This window comes from Chiloscyllium punctatum, chromosome 42 (genome assembly GCF_047496795.1).
Source record: "Chiloscyllium punctatum isolate Juve2018m chromosome 42, sChiPun1.3, whole genome shotgun sequence".
Classification (NCBI taxonomy): Eukaryota; Metazoa; Chordata; class Chondrichthyes; order Orectolobiformes; family Hemiscylliidae; genus Chiloscyllium; species Chiloscyllium punctatum.
In genome coordinates this window covers 17,517,162-17,530,798 of record NC_092780.1, presented here as the reverse complement: position 1 = coordinate 17,530,798, position 13,637 = coordinate 17,517,162, and positions in this window count along the sequence as shown.

Sequence of the window (13,637 nt, the reverse complement as noted above, 5' to 3'; positions counted from 1 at the left end):
TGTGGTTCCTGGGAAGGTGCTAAAATAAGACAAAAAAATGGCGTCTTCTCCCCAACCCACGTGCTCCTGAGAGGAGAGCCGAGGTGGAAACAACTGTAGCACGCCTGCGCCCAGCCGGCATACCCCCTATCCGCCTGCGCGTTGTGCCTCCTCCTGCTCCGTCCCAAACACCTGTGCCGGGAATGCGCCTGCGCGGTGTATTGGTTGCCGGCTTCTGAGCTCGAGCTGCACCCTCGTGCCGGAGCCGTTGGTCGTTCGATTTGGCCGCGGGAGGTCAAACAACCGGAACTCAAATCAACCCACTGGGTGACAGTAAAAGGGGGGAAAATGGATGAGCTTGAGTGTACAAACACAAAGCTTTCACGTACAAAACCTCAGGATGTCTGGAAATGCTTTGCAGCCAATGAATCACGTTTTGCATGAGACTTCGCCGTGTAGCTATCCCAAACTAAAATCCATATTTCGTCAACGTTTACGAATGTAGTGTGAGAAACAAAGCCCACTCACTTCAATAATTTCAGTCCGAGACAAGATCTGAATCAGTAGTGCCATTTATTTTACACTTGCAAGTGGGTGTGCTGTCCAGTGTCTAAAAAGGCAGAGGACATACACACCAGGTTCAATTCATACATAATATTTATATGATTTGATATCTATTGTTTTACACTGCTCCCTCCCCTGTTTACATCGTCCACTTCCCTAAGACCGGCCCCCATTACCCCTGTTTGCCTCTTGCCTTATCCGGCCTTGTCTGTGATAAAATGCTTATTTCTGGTCTCACAAGGCTGTTTGACCTTACCCTGCTATAGGTCATTGTTAGGCATATCCTTTCTTCATCATTATCTACCCCCTTCATCTGTGCCTTTCCCGAGGCCGTTCTGATCCCTATGACCCTTTTTATTGGGGTTTGTTCCTGTGTTTTTGTAAAAGTGGGAAGCACATGTTTATATCTACTGTTTGTACAGGCGTATCTAGCTTAACTTCATCCCCTCACAACATCTTATCTACTTGCCCATAATGTCTACCTTCTGACATACAGTTTTAGCTAATACAAAAACAATTATATATTTCCTCCACATCGTTTCCATTCTTGTTGACTCAGCTCGTGGCTAAAACAATTACACACTGGTGTGAGTTCATTTTACTTTGTAAGATGGAATTGCAGAATTGCAGAAGTAACATTAATTTACCTATATCCCACAGTAGTGAACAATATAATAATGAGCGGATTTCCCTGTGATGTTAATTGAGGGGTTAATGGCTAAGACACTGGGGATAATTCCCCTCTTCAAAATGGTGATGCCACAGGATGTTTTACATTCACCTGATGGGACCTCAAAATGTTGTCTGGCACCTCTGACCGTGCAAGAACCTATCAGAAACTGGACCATCAAGGTCGACTGCCTGTGGTCAAGTCCTGAAAATTGAAAGTGGAATGTGGGGCACAATCATATCTGGGTCTGCTCTAAACTGAATCAAACCTACTTTCAGAAATATGTGCCGAACTGAGAAACACACCTGCTTAATTTTCATACTGTTGCTTCTATACCAACTGATTCTTTAGATGGTTTCAAAAATACTTTGTTTTGAAGTTCTTCACCCTCGAAAAATGCAGCTTTTATATATCAATTCATTTAGGTTGTCTGAAGTGGTCAAGTTCTGGAGTAAACCTGAATCCAGAAGCTTGCGATTTGGAGACATGAGTTGGACCAACTGAGTCAGGAGTATATTTTTAAAAAGCTAAGCAGATCTTAAAGTTAACTTTTTTTCCAGTAGGGAATCCATTCTAACATCTGGATCACCAAGTTTCTCTTCAAATCCCCAAACCATTAGTCTAACTTTAGCTTTATTTGTCTCGTGGACCACATTTTCAACATGTAGCCATCTGAATGGTAAGGATGGCTGTGAGAAACAAAGCTCACACACTTCAATAATTGCAGTCCGAGACAAAATCTGAATCAGTAGTGTCCTTTATTTTACTCTTGCAAGAGGGTGTGATGTCCAGTGTCTATAAGGCAGGGGACATACACACCCCAAATTCAATTAATACACAACATTTATATAATTTCGTTTCTTTTGTTTTACATTGCTCCTTCCCTGTTTACATCTTCCACTTCCCTAAGACCGGCACCCATTACTCCTGTTTATCTCTTGCCTTTTCCGGCCTTGTCTGTGACAAAATGCTTATTTCTGGCCTCACAAGGCCATTTGACCTCATCCCGCTGTAGGTCATTGTTAGGCATATTCTTTCTTCACCATTATCTACTCCCTCCATCTATACCTTCCCCTGATCCTTATGACCCTTTTAATTGGGGTTTGTTCCTGTGTTTCTGTAAAAGTGGGAAACAGATGTTTATACCTACTGTTTGTACAGGCGTATCTAGCTTAACCTGCTCCCCTCACAGCATCTTATCTATTCGCCTGTAATATCTACCATTGTTTTGCAGTCACATTTCATTCTGGCATACAATTTTAGCTAATACAAAAACAATTATGTATTTCCTCCACATAGTTTCCATTCTTGTTGACTCAGCTCTTGGCTAAAACAATTACACACGGGTGTGAGTTCATTTACTTTGTATAAGTAAATGAAATTGCAGAAGTAACACTATTTTTCCCACATTCCACAATTTCCCCTTTTTCTTTAATTACCATTTGTTATCTTCTGCAATTTTTCTTTTAAGCATCGCCCCCGAAATTCGCAAGCATCATTCTGGAGATTTCATCCGTCTTGGTCTCACTCATCCCCTCATTATTTAGTCGATAAAGTTCCTCTGCCTGATTCCCTTTTAGGGGCATCTGTTTCATCAAGGCTGTTTCAATCAGTCTTTGGGTGAGCCCTCGTATACAGGGTATGATACAACAGCCAATGGCCACCAATACCCTGACTACTACTATCAGGGAAGTAAGGATAGAAACCACCACCTCCTTCCATTTTCCAAACCATGATTCAAGCCATCCCGTGAGAGATGTGTCTACTCCTGAATTCTCAGCCAGTTCCTCTGCTAAGGTAGTCAGTCCTCTTAAGGCCCAAGTAATTGAACCATCAGGTGCAGTGTTATTAGGAATAAAAGAGCTTCCTCCTAACATCACATACACACACCCTTTTTCTGCTAAAATCATATCAAGGGCCATTCTGTTTTCCCATGCCATCCTACTTGTCGCATCAAGCTGTTCTGATATTCCTTTAACCGCATCTCTTGTATAATTTATAAATCGCTGTTGATTGTAGAAAATGTAATTTATCCAATCTACATTTTTATTAATTGTTACCCACCAAAAGAGAGCTGACTCAAAGCCTGCTGCAATCTGGTTACGAGCCTTGAATTCATCAGGTACTCCCCTAGGGACTCCTACCGAATCGAGATAAATCCTGTCATCAAAAGAAGTATCAAACAGTAATCTTTTACCCCTTCCCTTTTTCCCTCCTATCTTTTCCTTCTCAAATGCCAGGGTAAATGGAATTGCCAATTGTACAATTGCACATATCCCTCTCCAATCCGGAGGTAGCGTGAGTCTCAATATTTCGCCTCCACAGTACCACCACAGATCCGCTCGGGGAACCTTTAGTGCTGAGTAGTTCCCTCCCTTCTCCGTTTCGGTGACATTCTTAATCTCTGTACATAATTTCAGCTCCCCCAAATCTCTCGACCGACTTGTACCTCGTCGACACACACGATGTGTGATTTCCAACTGCGGCGGAAAATGTGGGGGGGACTTTTGCATCTTTCTTCTCCAAGGGAGGGAACATCAGACATAGGGAGGTACAATTCCTATCATCCCATGCAGTCTCATCCTGATACAGGGCTATCATACATTTCATGCCCTTCCTATCTCGCTTCCACCCGAGCGGAAAGGGAACCACCTGGGCCACTGGCCTACCGGAGGCACATGCATAGCAATTGCTCTTGTTCAGACTTTTTACAGTATACTTTACCCATTCAACCCAGGCATTTGCATCCCCGTACCCAGTTTCTATTTCGATAGTCTGTTTCAAGTCCTTTACCTCTATAATTTTTACTACTTTAGGATCATCGGGAGGGGTGAAAGGTTGTATCTTATTACCCAGTAGTTCAACCTGTTTTCCCTGTCCTACACTAATTCGAAAACAACAGCCCAAGAAATCCTTCCCATTTGCTTTCATTTCTATCCCAAATGTTTCATTTAATTGTATCTCATAGGTGCCCCCCCCCCCCCCCCCCCCCCCCCAGAATTGCTTTGTGCCATGTGGTGTTCTTTATTGTTAGGTATATTGGGTTACACTTTTTATCGGGATAATCGTGAGTTGGTCGGAAGGGGGCCCGGTGTACTGTGATGAAACCATTATACCAAGTACCATCCCTGAGGCCATCCCCGTAGGACTTAAGATGTATCTCAGAGCTGCGGTACTGTCTCTGATTATCTACATCCCCACAATTTACTAAGCTGCATGCATCAGCGTCTATTACTTGTGGATTATCAGACTCAGGAACCGTTAATAATACATACGAAAATGATATTTGACAAAATCCCAATACTAAGAGGCTAGAATCATAACTCTAAGCATTCCCAGTATTCTAAACATCATGCTGAAGCACAAAAAGACTTAATATACAATCTTACAGAAATAATCCCGCGCTCGCGTCGCCACTGCATAATCAGTTACTCAAAGTCTCTTACGTCTGAGTTTCAGCGGATCTTGCGTTGATTCAGCTGTCCAGACTTCTTCCTCCACAGGAGGGTCCACTGGCCCTTTGATCCGAGTGTAGTGAGTCCAGCCTTTCTCCGCTGTCCTTATTGCCGTTTCGGTAGTCAAAAGAACCTGGTACGGCCCTTCCCAGTCCGGCTGCAATTTAGTCTCTATCCATGATTTTACTAAGATCCAATCGCCCGGCCGGATGGGATGAACGGTGAATTCAAGGGGTGGAGTCTATGCCAATAAACCCTGTTTCCTGAGGAAAGACAAAGAGGAGGACAAGCCCAGACAAATCTTTAGTTTCGGGAATTGGCAATTCTCCATTCGTTCCCAAGTAAGGTAATCCAAATAAGATTTCATAAGAGGATAGTCCCAAATCTTTCCTTGGGGCTGTTTGTACTCGCAAGAGAGCTATAGGTAAACATTTGGTCCAAGGGAGTCTGGTTTCTATTATCAATTTAGAGAGCTGTCGTTTGAGTGTTTGGTTCATTCTCTCAACCCTTCCCAATGATGGTAGGTACCATGGAGTATGGAACTCCCAGGAAATTCTCAACCCTATCATTCCCCCCATAACACTTTAGAGGTAAAATGAGTTCCTTGGTCGGAATCTATACGGTTCACTAGCCCATATCGGGGAATTATGTGCTCTAATATTGTTTTAGACACCCCACTCGCAGTGGCAGTAGTTAAGGGGTATGCCTCAACCCAACCGGATAAATGATCTACTATGACTAACATATATTTTAGTTTTCCTACTCTGGGTAGTTCAGTATAATCTACTTGTATACTTTGGAAGGGTCTCAATCCTGGGTCTCTTCCTCCTGGGGTCTGTTTTCTCAAGACTTTCTTATTTACCTTTCTGCATATGATACATCCCTCGCATATTTGTTTCGCAATTGTATATATTGCTTTACATCCATATTCCCTAAGAACTAAATCACACATTGCTTATACTCCCCAATGGCTGCCTTGGTGTAGGACGGCCATAATCTCTCGCATCATCATTTTGTTTAACATTTCCCTTCCATCAGGTAACCTCCAATGCCCATCTGCTGTATTACAGCCCCTAAATCTCTCAATTCTTTTTCTTCACTTTCAGTAAATATAGGAGCTTCCCTAGGACCTGGGACAGTAGGTATTATGGAATGAATCACCACTTCTTGTGGATTCAGGGCGGCTTCCCTAGCCACTTCATTGGCTAATCTATTTCCCCTAACTTCTGGTTCATTTCCTTTCTGATGACCATTTACATGCACTACTGCTATTTCTCGGGGGAGTAATAGGGATTCCAAGTCCTGTTTAATCAATTCTTCATGTACTAATGCCTCTCCCCCCCCCGGCTATTGATCAGTCCTCTTTCCTGCCATATCTTTCCGAAAGTGTGCACAACACTAAATGCATATTTAGAGTCAGTGTATACTGTTCCCTCTTTATTTTCTAATGCCCTAAGGGCTCTTTCCAGTTCGCAGGTCTGAGCTGACCACCCATTTGGCAACCTTCCTGCCTCCACCACATTACCGTTTGTCCCGTCTACGACTGCATGCCCATTACGTCTTTTCCCTTCCATCACCCGGGATGGTCCGTCTATAAAAAGTCTAGCCCCTGCATGAAGTGGAACATCTCTCAGGTCCATGCGGACCTTAGTTTGGTATTCTATAATGTCAAGGCAGTCGTGCCCTGGATTCTGAGGAGAGTCTCCTTCCCCTTTCCAAAGAAAGGCAGCTGGATTGAAACAATTGTCTGTGACCAACACTAGATCATCCTTTTCTATTAATATTGCCTCATATTTCAGAATCCGCGAGTCTGTCAACCATCGCCCAGCTTTTTGGTTTAGGATTGTTCTCACTTGGTGTGGGGTGCTTACTATTAGGGCTCCCCCAAATGTAAGCTTTCTGCTTTCCTCCACCAACAGTGCAGTGGCAGCCATAGCCTGCACACACTCAGGCCACCCTCAGGATATTGGATCCAATAGCTTCAAAAGATATGCTACTGGCTGTCTCATTCCTCCCCACCTCTGGGTTAATACTCCCAAAGCCGCTCCCTTATCTACAGTAACAAAGAGGTGGAAAGGTTTATCTAGGGAAGGTAAGGCTAACACGGGGGGCATGGATCAGATCTCTTTTGAGTTCCTCAACTAGTTCTTTTTCCTCATCATCCCAACTTAGACATTTTGGTTCCCCCTCTAATAGTTTGAGATATAATTTCTTAGTCTTCAGTGCATAGGAATCAATCCACAATCTGCAATATCCCGTTAGACCCAAAAATTTGCATAACTCCCATTTAGTGCTGGGCAGTGGCATCCCCACTATTCCCTCTATCCGTTCCGGGCTTATCTTTCACTTTCCCTCACTAACTAAATGTCCCAAGTATTTCACTTCTTGCTCTACATATTGTGGTTTGTTTTCCGATACTCGCAGTCCTTGCTGGCCCAGGAAATTCAATAATTTGTTAGTGGCTTCTACTACTCTTTCTCTTCTTTTTCCTGTTACTAAGAGGTTGTCTACATACTGCAACAGGGTAGTCCCCTTGGGGCTGCTAAATTTCTCCAATATTTGTTCTAACACCTGTCCAAATAAATCCGGGGATTCCGTAAACCCCTGGGGGAACACAGTCCACTGGTATTGCTGTTTCCGTCCTGTCTTGGGGTCTTCCCATTCAAAGGCGAACAAATTCCTACTTTCCTCCGCCAAGGGACAAGCCCAAAAGGCATCTTTTAAATCTATCACACTAAACCATTTGTGGTCATGAGGGATCTTACTTAATAACGTATAGGGGTTTGGCACCACTGGGTGCCTGATCTGTACTATTCGATTTAATGTTCTCAAATCCTGCACCAATCGATAAGTTCCATCAGATTTCCGCACTGGTAGAATTGGGGTATTATAAGGAGACATACATGGCTCCAACAATCCATCTCTAATCAGTCCTTCAATTACTGGCTGCAGTCCTCGTTTACCTTCTATGGAAATGGGATATTGTCGCTCACAGACAACGTCCCCTTTTCTTTTTAAATTTATTAGAAGGGGAGGGATCTGTAGTTTTCCACGATTCCCTTCTCTAGCCCATACAATAGGGTCTATCTCTCTCTCCACATCCTCTGTCAACATTTCCATTTGTTCAACTAATTCTTTTTCCTGAATTCCGATCTCCAGTCCTAAGAGGATAATTAAGTCTCTCCCTAGTAAGTTACTTCCTATATCAGGGATATACAGCAGTTCCCCTGTGACCCTATCCTTAGTACCTTCTATCATCATATGTTCAAATACTGGAACAGTAAATCCTTCCCCTTTTACCCCTGAAACAGTAATTGACCGTGTCGACATTTCTACTTTCTTTGGTTTAAAATTCAGCTATGACCATGCTGCCCCCGTATCTACTAGGAAGACTGCCTCTTCCCTATAGGGTACCACCTTCAAGTTTATCAAGGTTCCTGGTGGGCTCCCGTGGGCAGGAACCCCTGACACCCCTATTCTTCATCAAAATTCATAGGCAGAATTGCCCTTTCTTCCCTTTGTAGATCAGGACAGTCCCGCTTAAAATGCCCTATCTTTCCGCAATAATAGCATCCTGCCTGTGGAGACCTCCATCTCTGCCCCTGTCGCTCAAACCCTCTATCAAACGCTCCCCCTTGTCCTCTCCCTCTCTCTCTCCCTCTCCCCCTTCCTCTCTGTCCTACATGCTGCCACCCACCGCTCCGGTTGCTCACTATTGGTTCCACTCTTTTCTTAACTACCTCATCAACCGCAGCTACCATCATTTTCACCTTCTGTTTTTGTCTCTCATCCTCTCTCTTTACAAACACTTTCTGTGCCTCTCTTAACAATTCATCTAATGGTTTGTCACTCCACCCTTCTATCTTCTGTATTTTTCTCTGTATGTCTGGCCATGCCTTTGTCACAAAATGTACTTTCAAAAGACCCTGTGCCACTGGGTCCTCAGGGTTCATTCCAGAATATTTCCTCATTGAGTCTCTTAATCTTTGCAAGAAAGCTGAAGGAGTCTCATCTTTTTCCTGTCTAACTTCAAAGGCTTTAGTCAAATTCTGTGACTTCAGAACTGCCTCTCTTATTCCTTTTAGAATCAGGTCTTTCAATTCCCTCATTTCTTCCCTATGCTCCGGGTTTTGGTTTTCCCACTGGGGTCTCTGAGGGGAAACTTCACCCCTCCCTGTCCAGCATCCCCATCTCCAGTCGGGTGTTCCCTGTCCCATATTTTAATGGCTGCTCCTCGTATAAGTCCCCTTTCTTGCCCAGTAAATAGTATATTCATAATAGACATTAACTCAGCCCAGGTATACAGACTGGGCACCAAATATTGATCAATTTGTTCAGACAACCCCACCGGATCCTCAACCAGGACCTTCATTTCCTTTTAAAATGTTCTGACCTCCCCACTGGTGAGGGGGGAACTTACAAACCCAATCTCTTTGTCCCCTATTGGTACCTCCCGAAGGGGATAAGTCATTACGTTCTTCCCTTTTTTTTTGTGTTCCACCCTTAGGCTTTGATTTAGATCCTCCGGATGCCTCCTCTACACCTACTGTAGCTTTCCTTTCTTTTGCTGAGGATTGAGGGTCAGGAACAACAACATCCCCGTCCACTGCCCCTTCATCCTCCTCTTGTGAGTCATCTGTTCCCTGTCCCTGTCTATCTGTCTTTCCTCCTCCCCCATGTTCACCTAACCTGATTTTATGGTTGGGGGGGGGGGGGGGGTGCAAACAGCCAAGAGGATCCCAGGGACTAGATGGGGCAGAGGGGGAATCCTTTGTCTTTACTACCATCATTCCCAAACAGCCCTTCCAACAGGACGCATAGTCTGCCTCCTCTTGACTAAAAGGTTGTTTTTTATTCACATACAAATCTAAATACTGACAGACCCAATCCTCGTCCGAACCATACTTTGGCCAGAAGACAGTCGGACGAAGGATTGGTTCTTTGGTCCATACTAAACAACAATATTTAATCATTTTCTTTTTATCTTTTGCCCTTGTACAAGTATTGATTGTCCATTCCCGCAACATCCTCCCCAACGACTTTCAGGAGGAATGCTACCAGGGACTTTTTCTTCTTCCTTTACTCCGTGACATCTACTCTGCCTACCCCCTCATTTCGCGGAGCCCTCGCCAGTCCCTCAGCGAGTAAATACCCCTTTTCCTGGTCACCAAGGCAATACCTAAAAGTCAGGTTTCTTACCTTGGTCTGTGCACAGAGTTGCCTGGCCCCTTTTCACCGTATTTTCTATCGAGCTCCTATCACTGTCTGAGTCAGATGTCTCTCTTGTGGGATCCGTACCAGTTGCCCAAGGGAGCGGACCAAACCAGGACACGAGACCGGTCCTCAATTGGGAACAGGACGCGTCTTCCCAGTGTCCAAGGCCAGCCACTCCCCCCGGCAATGGAAGAATATGCCGGACGAGCCCCCAATTGTGTGAAACAAAGCTCACACACTTCAATAATTGCAGTCCGAGACAAAATCTGAATCAGTAGTGTCCTTTATTTTACTCTTGAAAGAGGGTGTGATGTCCAGTGTCTATAAGGCAGGGGACATACACACCCCAAATTCAATTAATACACAACATTTATATAATTTGGTTTCTTTTGTTTTACATTGCTCCTCCCCTGTTTACATCTTCCACTTCCCTAAGACCGGCACCCATTACTCCTGTTTATCTCCTGCCTTTTCCAACCTTGTCTGTGACAAAATGCTTATTTTTGGCCTCACAAGGCCGTTTGACCTCATCCCGCTGTAGGTCATTGTTAGGCATATTCTTTCTTCACCATTATCTACTCCCTCCATCTGTACCTTCCCCTGATCCTTATGACCCTTCTAATTGGGGTTTGTTCCTGTGTTTCTGTAAAAGTGGGAAACAGATGTTTATACCTACTGTTTGTACAGGCGTATCTAGCGTAACTTCCTCCCCTCACAGCATCTTATCTATTCACCTGTAATATCTACCATTGTTTTGCAGTCATGTTTCATTCTGGCATACAATTTTAGCTAATACAAAAACAATTATGTATTTCCTCCATATAGTTTCCATTCTTGTTGACTCAGCTCTTGACTAAAACAATTACACACTGGTGTGAGTTCATTTACTTTGTATAAATAAATGGAATTGCAGAAGTAACACTATTTTTCCCACATCCCACAATGGCTGACTCATACCTGGAACTACAAACTTTTTCCAGCTCTCCATTTTGTCTAGCATCCTTATCAACTTCTTGAGAGTTATTAAAGCATCTTGATTTTAAAGACTTCTACTTCTTGTGGTATTCCCTCCCAGTTCCATAGTCCTTGATCTTGTTAAACCATAACCACAACTTGCTCTTCCATCCAGTTCTGAACAATTGTATAGAAACAGTATATTGTATTCTGTACTTTTGATTGTGGACTAAATTGAAAGCAAAGACTAAAACCAAACATTGGAAGGAATTTGGCACTTTAAAGAAAATTACCAAAACTCATTGTGTGTGGTGTTTTATGTTGCTGCTTTGTTCATACCTGGGAAGATGTTAATTGATGGCACGGCACTATCATGTGCATAGATAGTGAGATTGGGCCAGGACCAGTGGATTGGTTTGTGCAATTGTGACTAGAAGTGAATGCCAATTGTCATCAGCCTGACAAGAACTCTGTAGTTCCTGCAGGACTGAACAGCTTGTGGGTGTGAACAATATAGAGAGAAGCCTTCAGACTGCTGGAAGAGCAGGGTGTGTGTCTCTCTGCAGTAAAAATACCTAAAATCTGAAGGTTAGTTATTCTCTCCTAATAGCTGATGTAAACTGTTGCCTTTAACAAGTAACTTTGTAGGTAGTGTGCCAGTCACCCTGTGCATCCTGTGAAGAAATGGAAGAACTTGGAAAAAAGAAATTGAAAAGCAGACAATCTTGGCAAGCCAAAGGGAACATCCTAACCAACTTTGTGGACTGATGCTATTGAATTGTGTTTCCCAGTTTTTTGTCTCTCCATCCATAAACCAATGTATTTTTGTTTATCTGTGTCTGTCTGTATCTGTGTGTAGATGTTTGAAAAGTGGGTTAGACGTTTAACTAATAGAGTAGATAGTTAATAGCTGTATTTGCTAGGGTCTTTCCTTGCTCTCCCTATAACAGTGGTATTCCTTCATTCACTTGCCTGTTATGGTGCTGACTTTCAGTTGTCCTCTGGGCAAATAGTGAAATCCTGCATCTCTGTATCTTTTCTACAGCCAGCCTTTCATCTGCTGCCATCTGGCCTTCATAATTGTCCAATATATGTGAAGTACATGGTGTCTCCTCACTTTTGACAATGTGTTCAGATGTGTTGGAATCAGTGCCACTTAACCTTGAAACTGAACAGTTTGTTCACCATGCTGTAAAATTATATGCTTTTCCATCGCTATTAGGTAATTAGGGCTGGGCAATAATATTGGCCTAGGCAAAAGTGGGTACTGCAGAGATGATGGTTTGATGTTAGAGGGTGAGGTCATGGTCAAGAGGTGTCTTTGAGTTGGCGCCTGGCTTCAGCAGTATAGAGGTCAGTGCGCCAAACTGACATTGCAGCCCTCCCTCATCCGCTGGTTTGATGGAGTGGAGGTCTGCGCATTGGGAGGGTAGAGGTTGGAGTGGGGGTGGGGGGGTGGGCGGCGGGACGGTCGACAGGTTGAGACGGTTAATGCCTTGGTGGCAGTTGGAAATAAAGAGGTCGAGGGCGGGTAACAGACCGGCACGGGATGTCCATTGGCCTAGCCAGTGATACCCACATCTCATGAGCAAATAAAAAAAATCTATAAACTTATTTTCCACTTTTCTTGCCCTTCTCATTTTGTATATACTAGGTTGCCAGATTAAAGTTTATTTCTGATGGCCTTATCAGACTTGCTGAACTTTCTCTGAAACCTCAACCAAAATAAATGCCCTTCTTCATACATGCTGCACATTCAGGTGCACAAAAAAAGTGGAGCTAACTGTAATCCTACACTAACCTTGCCAGCGAAACAGTTGAGACTACCTCATTGAATATTTTTAAAGCAAAGATAGATAGATTTTTGAACAGTAAAAGAATTAAGGATTATAGTGAGTGGGTAGGTAAATGGAGTTGAATTCATGAAAAATTCAGCCATAATCTTTTTGAATGGCGGAACAGGCTTGACAGGCCAGATGGCCTACTCTTGCTCCTACTTCTTATGTTCTAAACTGTGGGACAATTGATCATTTGCAAAGGAATCATTGGCTGTCTCCCCAAAAAAAATCAATTAATATAGACTGTAGACCCCAAACATTTGGAACAAATTATTTACATGGACTGTAAATTAATTATAAGTTAGTTAATTTACAATTTTGTTGGTCAGCTAGGATTTTGTGAAGCATTTCATTAATTATCATGTGATTTATTTTATAGAATTGTTACTAAAGGGATTTTCTGCTACCATGTTCATTCCATAATGCTCATAATTTCCAACATATCCCTAAATTCATCACTGGCAAATTCCCCTCAGTCAGGAATTTAGCTGATACAGGTACACAATCCTTTTTCTGAAATCCTTGGGCCCAGTTGTTTATCAGATTTTGGAATTTTTTGGATTTCAGAATAAATGACATTTTCACACTGAAATAAAAAAAAAACGTACTGAACAGCACAGCCATTTGTGACTAGGACCAGCGCTGAGACACAACTGACGCCTGCCCGTGCTGGGTCACACTGCCATGTCACACCTGAATGACGTGGGTCGAGTGGGTGTGGAGTTGAGCCACCTGTTCACATGCTAAACAACCTTGTTATGGAAAAAGAAACTTCACAAAAAAGCTTTGGATCTCAGAGCTTTTCGGATTTCGGAATTTCAGATAAACAATTGTGTACCTGTACTTTCAGTCTGGTCCCTATCCATTTCTCCATTAACTTGTCTACTATTAGTCATTTCTCTTTATAAAGTATTTTTGTAGACTGATTAAAGCTAGTTGCGGTCCTGTGAAGTACAAAATGAG